The sequence below is a fragment of the Cebus imitator genome, unplaced genomic scaffold (assembly GCF_001604975.1).
Source record: "Cebus imitator isolate Cc_AM_T3 unplaced genomic scaffold, Cebus_imitator-1.0 Scaffold275, whole genome shotgun sequence".
In the NCBI taxonomy this organism is placed as follows: Eukaryota; Metazoa; Chordata; class Mammalia; order Primates; family Cebidae; genus Cebus; species Cebus imitator.
The window spans coordinates 1882575-1889173 of NW_016107590.1; the positions used below are offsets into that span (position 1 = coordinate 1882575).

The window sequence follows — 6599 nt, forward strand, 5'->3', positions numbered from 1 at the left end:
GGTTTAAGTGATTCTCCCGCCTCAGCCTCCTGGGTAGCTGGGATTACAGGCATGTGCCACCATGCCCAACTAATTTTTGTATTTTTAGTAGAGACGAGGTTTCACCATGTTGGCCAGGCTGGTCTCAAACTCCCGACCTCAAGTGACCAAGCCTGCCTTGGCCTCTCAAAGTGCTGGGATTACAGGCATGAGCCACTGCGCCTGGCCAGCCACATCTCTTCTAAGGCCTAGCATCCTCTTCTGTAAAATGGCCATACTCTTACTTACCACACTGCTCTCCCCAAACAGTTGTGAAGTAAGAACAAATGCAGTATCAAACGTGAAAACTTTCTGTGTATAATATAATAGATGGTGTTGCTAGAAGCTCTTACAGCTCCCTGCTTTCTGTGTGGAGCTGGTCTAGGCCTGCTAGACCAGCACTCTAATTAAGGGACGGCACTCTAATTAAGAGAGGCTCAGTGATCTGGACTGATGGGTCACCCTGATTCAGAGAGTACTTCTTCAGTAAACAGGATCTAGAGGAAACCACATAGTCTGGATGTTAGGCCCCCATTTGGCAGGCCCAGGGATTGAGCAAGTAGACACTTGCCTGGATTAGCAGAGAAAGGAGATGGGGCTGTAACTTGAGTCTATAGGCTGAGCCACTGGAGCTATCGTAGGATCTCTAGAGCTGCCTCTAATGATAGCAGAGCTCCTCAAGAAAGTCCTAGTCCAGAACTTTTGAAAGGGACCAAATTCTTTTTTCTGACTACCTTTCTAGTTTCTCTGGCTGGGCCCCTATGCACTGGACTGACATAGACAGATTAATGAAAGAAAAACAAACAATTGTATTAGCATGTGCACAGCAATTACATGCGGGAATATTCAGAGATGAATAAACTCAAAGGTTTGGTTGGAACATGAGCTTATTGCATTTTAGCAAAGGACTAATACATTTTTTTTTTTTGAGACAGAGTTTCACTCTTGTTGCCTAGGCTGGAGTGCAATGGCATGACCTTGGCTCACTGCAAACTCCATCTCCCAGGCTGAAGCAATTCTCCTGCCTCAGCCTCCTGAGTAGCTGGCATTACAGGTACATGCCATCATGCTCAGCTAACTTTTGTATTTTTAGTAGACACAAGATTTCATCATGTTGGCCAGGCTGGTCTCTAATTCCTGACCTCAGGTGATCTGCCCACCTCAGCCTCCCAGAGTGCTGGGACTACAGGCGTGAGCCACTGTGCCCGGCCCCAATACATATTTTAGAGAAGTGACAAGACAAAGGAAAAGGACCTGAGTCTCTAGAGGCAACAAACTGTGGGAAGACAAAGATATGGGAACTCAATGGCAGATAAAGGGCTGTTAGTAGTTTGCTTCATAGGTTCCTCTGGTGCCGTCTCCAGTCAGGTAACGGTCTAAAGTTGTCTCCAGTGATTAACTTTTTTTCTTCCTGATAGAGAAGGGAGGAAGGAAATATTTGTAAATTTATGTCTAAGATGGGGAGGGCAGAGAGCTTTTCTTGTGTTTGTTTATTTCAATTGCCTTCAGTTCAAAATAATCCTTATGTCAAAGTGTCCTATTTTGAGGTGGCATATTTTGCCAGCCTACAGACCCAAGAGCCTTTGCTAGAACGGATTGGTCTTGGATTGCAGTGAGTTGGACCACTGTACAAGGACACCTCTTCTAGTTGAGTTTGAACTTCTGTTTTGAACTGGTGAACTCAAATTGTTCACTGAGTATTTAAATTCCTTGACTTTTCACCTGTGAAAATCTCCTGAATGAAATGACCTATTTGATCCTATTTAGTGGGTCATTGAGTGTGCTTCTAACATGAAAACATTCAGCTGTGAGCTAGGAAGGCGTGCTGTGCTCACAATCTCAAAGAGGGCCGGGGAGAGAAGATTTACATGCTCTGTGCCCTGTGCCCTTTTTTGGGGCCTAGAGGACACATTGCCTTAACTTTTCTGAGAATGGTATAAAGGAACATCAACTTGCTCCTATTTTGTACTGGAGAAGCTTAGAGAATCAGATGTTAGTTTTATACTACATCCTTCAGTATTACAGCTTTAATTAAAAAAAAAAGAAAAAATAACAGCTGGCATGGTGGCTCATACCTATAATCCCAATGCTTTGGAAGGATCGCTTGAGGTCAGGAGTTGAAGACTAGCTTGGGCAACATAGCAAGACCCTGTATCTACAAAAAGTAAACAAATTAGCCAGATGTGGCGATACATGCCTGTAGTCTCAACTACTTGGGAGACTGAGGTGAGAGGATCACTTGAGCTCAGGAATTCAAGGTTGCAGTGAGCTATGCCCAGGCTGGAATGTAGTGGCACAATCTTAGCTCACTGTAACCTTCGCCTCCTGGGTTCAAGCGATTCTCCTGCCTCAGCCTCTCAGGTAGCTGGGATTACAGGTGCATGCCACTATGCCTGGCTAATTTTTGTATTTTTAGTAGAGACAGGTTTCATCATGTTGGCTAGGCTGGTCTCGAACTCCTGACTTCAGGTGATCCAGATGTGGTGCACTCCAGCCTGGGTAACAGAGTGAGATGCTGTCTCTGAAAATAAGTGAATAAATAAATAAAAAGAAAAATGTTTATATTTGGCCACATGTCAAAAAAGAAAAAAAGAGAAAAACAATTAACAAGATTCATTGAAGATTTTTTTTTCTTCCTTGAAGGAACAATTTGTTTCAACCTAAAAAAATTATGTGAAATCATTGTAATGTTTCCTGGTATTTTAAATCCAGATTTCAGATGCCTCGAAGAGAGTGATCAAGTGATTTTAACATCCTGAAATGAAAAAAAAAAGAGAGAGAGAGAGAGAGATTGGCTGGGTGCAGTCTATAATCCCAGCACTTTGGGAGGCTGAGGCAGGTGGATCACCTGAGGTCAGGAGTTCGAGACCAGCCTGGCCAACATGGTGAAACTCTGTCTCTATTAAAAATGCAAAACGAAAATGAGCTGGTTGTGGTGCTATGCACCTGGAGGGCTGAAGTCCGAGAATCACTTGAACCCGGCACATGGCAGTGAGCTGAGATCACACCACTGCACTCCAGCCTAGGTGACAGAGTGAGACCCCATCTCAAAGAAAAAATAAAGACTTTTAAATAAAAAGCATCAGACAATTTTCTATACAATTTTCTATAGCTTTTAGACCATAGAATTTGCAGCAACAACTCAGTGAGTTTTTATTCTCATGTTTGCCCTGTGTAAGGAGCAGACCAAGAGAAGGGGTTTGCTTGCCCTTGACTTCCTCTGCCATCCACCCCAGCTGCCAAGTAAATCACAAATCATGTAGTATTTTTTGTGAATGCAGGTAAGCTTAGTGCCCCTGGCCTCATTCCTTTCCTTTTATTTTTTGACCTCTACATTTAACTATGACTTTTCTGGTGAATACATTGCCTTCTTTTTTCCTCAAGGGATTTCATTTTATTCTTGCTCACCAGATGCACAGAACCAACCTAGATGTGGCTAGTTTAGCCTTCCCAGGGTTCTCTCCACTGTGGCCTCGCAAAACTTCTAATTCATACAAGAAGCCTGCCCTGCTGTTGGCATTTCATAACCTATGTGCCTCTGTGACTAAGTGGCTGGAGTTATCACATCCACTCAGTCCTGCATCTTTATAAATAACCTGGGCAAGGTGCCATTCTCCCTGTCCACTAGCAAGATTTTTCTCTGTAAAATGCTTTCTTTAAAGTCTGTGCACGAAAACATAATTGTTCCCTCAGAGTTGCAAAAATGACTTGAAGGGCTTGGGTTTTTAGTAGCTTTCAGAAACAAAAGAAGCTTTCTAACTGGACAAGCTATTCCCTCCAGCAAAAGATCCTTGGCTGAACTTTGTTTACCACATTAAGCAGCATAGTGCGAACTGCATTGTGGCTTATGGTTAAATAGTCACTACAGAGAATTCACTTCAGTGTTGTTACAGCAGTGACAAAATCTATTTCTGATTTGTTATCACATGAATTTCTTTTTTCTTGTGTGTGTTGCTTAATAACAGTAAGAAAGGTTACAGGAAGCTTTTTATAACCATCCCCACCTCAAAGTCAAATTAACTTCTCCCTCTTTTTGTCCCCAAGAGATGTGATGTACCCTGATTTTTTCACATCTGTTTCACTCAGTGGACGCTCTGTGAGGGCAGGACCTTGTCTAGTTTGTTCAAGCTCTCTTGCTTTTCTGTGTTCATTGAGCAAGATGCCTGCATATGGTGTGAAATTAGTTAACATTTGTGAATAAGCAAATAAATGGAAGATTTGTGGAGGTATTGGCTTCTTTTAATGTGTTTGGTAGAATTTGGTTACAGTAGAGACATCTATTTCCTACCCGACATTCATCCCCTCTGTTCTAGGGTGGGCACAGAGCTGCCTGGAATAAAGTCAGCCTCTTCTGCCTCCTGACTGGAGGTATGGCCATGCGAAAAAGTAGGCAGGGTTCCTGAGGACTTCTAGGCACTGCCAGACCAGCTCCGAATTGCCTGCTGTAGGCTCTTAAACTTCTATTTTGTTCGTGTGTGTGTGTGTGTGTGTGTGTGTGTGTGTGTGTGCTTTAAATCACTTGCAGCCCAATCTACTCATAACAGATATGTTGATTTGATATTTGTGTCTGCGAAGACCAGGGAGAGATTGGGATGAAAAATCTAAACTCAAGGCTAGGTACAATGGCCCATGCCTGTAATCATAGCATTTTGGGAGGCCGAGGTGGGAGGATGGCTTGAGCCCAGGAGTTCAAGTCCAGCCTGGGTAACAGTGAGATCCTGTTTCTATGAAAAATGAAAAAAATTAGCTGGGCATGGTGGTGTGTGCCTGTAGTCCCAGCTACTTGGGAGGCTGAGGCAGGAGGATCGCTTGAGCCCAGGTTGCCTAGGCTGCAGTGAGCCATAGTCTTGTCACTGTGCTCCACCCTGGGTGACAGATAGAGACCCTGTCTCAATCAATCAATCAATCAATCAACATAAATAAAAATAAATAAAATGAAAATAAAAATCTAGGTCTAGCTAGGATGACCATAGAAAACCATGCTGCTTTAGTGGTGTTTAGAATTAACTAAGGTTATTTTCTTTGTTAATTTATTTCATACGTATTCACTTACAAATGTGGGGCATTTCCCCTTTTTATCTTCTTACTCCTTGGTTTAGGAATAGTAATAATATTATTACTATATTAAAATGTTGATATATTCTCATGCATCATGCTAGGCTCAAAGTATCTATGTAAGTGCAACTGGCAAAGCAGGAAGTTTGATACGCCCACTTTGGCATTTTTTTTCACTCAGACGTAGGAGGAAGGCAGCCAATTGTGATTTTTTAAAAAGTTTTTCTTCTATTATTTTTATGTCACAGAGGTCAGTTTCTGTTTTCTCTTAAATAATTTAGTTCCTTCCTTTCTTTCTTTCTTTTTTTTTTTTTTTTTTAAAAAAAACGATGTCTTGTTCTGTCATCTAGGCTGGAGAGCAGTGGCACAATCTGGCCCCACTACAACCTCTGCCTCCTGGATTCAAGCAATTCTCCTGCCTCAGTCCCCCAGATAGCTGGGATTACAGGTGCTAGCCACCATGCCCAGTGAAATTTTGTATTTTTAGTAGAGACAGGGTTTCGCCATGTTGGCTAGGCTGGTCTTGAACTCCTGACCTCAAGTGATCCGCCTACCTTGGCCTCCCGAAGTGCTGGGATGATAGGCGTGAGCCATTGCACTTCGCCAAATTTTTATTATTACCTCGCTTAACTTAGCTCATATAAATATGAGCTTCCTTATTTGGAAGATATGACGTTGGAATATTCCTTTATTTCTTTAACTGGTGCTTTCCCATATACACTCATTGTCTAAACTATGCTTTACTTACCTTCTTAGTCATAAAGGAACAAGGAAATTCTATTTTTTTTAAAAGAGGTGATAACCGTGGGTGCCTGTGGTGATGTGAGCAGAGAGTGGGGAGTTGGTGATCTATGAGCTAAGATAAACAAATTTGTGAGCCATGGCTTTAAGGAAAATTCTTTTTCTTTAATTTTAAGTGAGTTATATCTGTTTTTTTTCCTTGTAGGAATTCTAATGAAGTACAGACAATCGCGAAGTTGGGAACTTGTCAATCTAGTTGGAGTCATGGGACATTAAAATAATGTTTTCTCCTCGGTGCCCCTGGATCTTGAATTAGTAGGAAGCAAAAAGCAGAGGTTTCCATTGGGTTAGGCTATTTGGGGAACCTCCTTTGACTTGGATAATGGAGGTTCAGCTGTCCCTCAGCTATTTGCAGAGTTCAAATTTTTATTCTTCCCACTGAACCCCCAGGTCAAAAGAACCATAAATTTTGTTGTACCATATCAAATTGTCATTTTTAAAAAGTTTAAAAATTGTCAAATATTGGCAGTTTTTTATTTGGTTCAAGCTATACATGAGTTTTCAATTTTCATGATTTTTTGAAGAGTTAACATCTTAGGCCGGGCGCAGTGGCTCAAGCCTGTAATCCCAGCACTGTGGGAGGCCGAGGCGGGTGGATCACGAGGTCAAGAGATCGAGACCATCCTGGTCAACATGGTGAAACTCCGTCTCTACTAAAAATACAAAAAAAAAAATTAGCTGGGCATGATAGTGCATGGCTGTAATCCCAGCGACTCAGGAGGCTG

At 42.1% G+C, this 6599-nt stretch overlaps 1 long non-coding RNA gene across 1 annotated transcript in view; it reads right to left on the reverse strand.

Moving 5' to 3' along the window:
* Positions 1-1313: 1313 nt before the first annotated feature.
* LOC108284324 overlaps positions 1314-6599 on the reverse strand; it is a 10093-nt gene continuing 4807 nt past the window's right edge. Inside the window, exon 2 of the long non-coding RNA XR_001817166.2 lies at positions 1314-1429. This is a non-coding gene — a long non-coding RNA (uncharacterized LOC108284324). The remainder of the gene's footprint in view (positions 1430-6599) is intronic.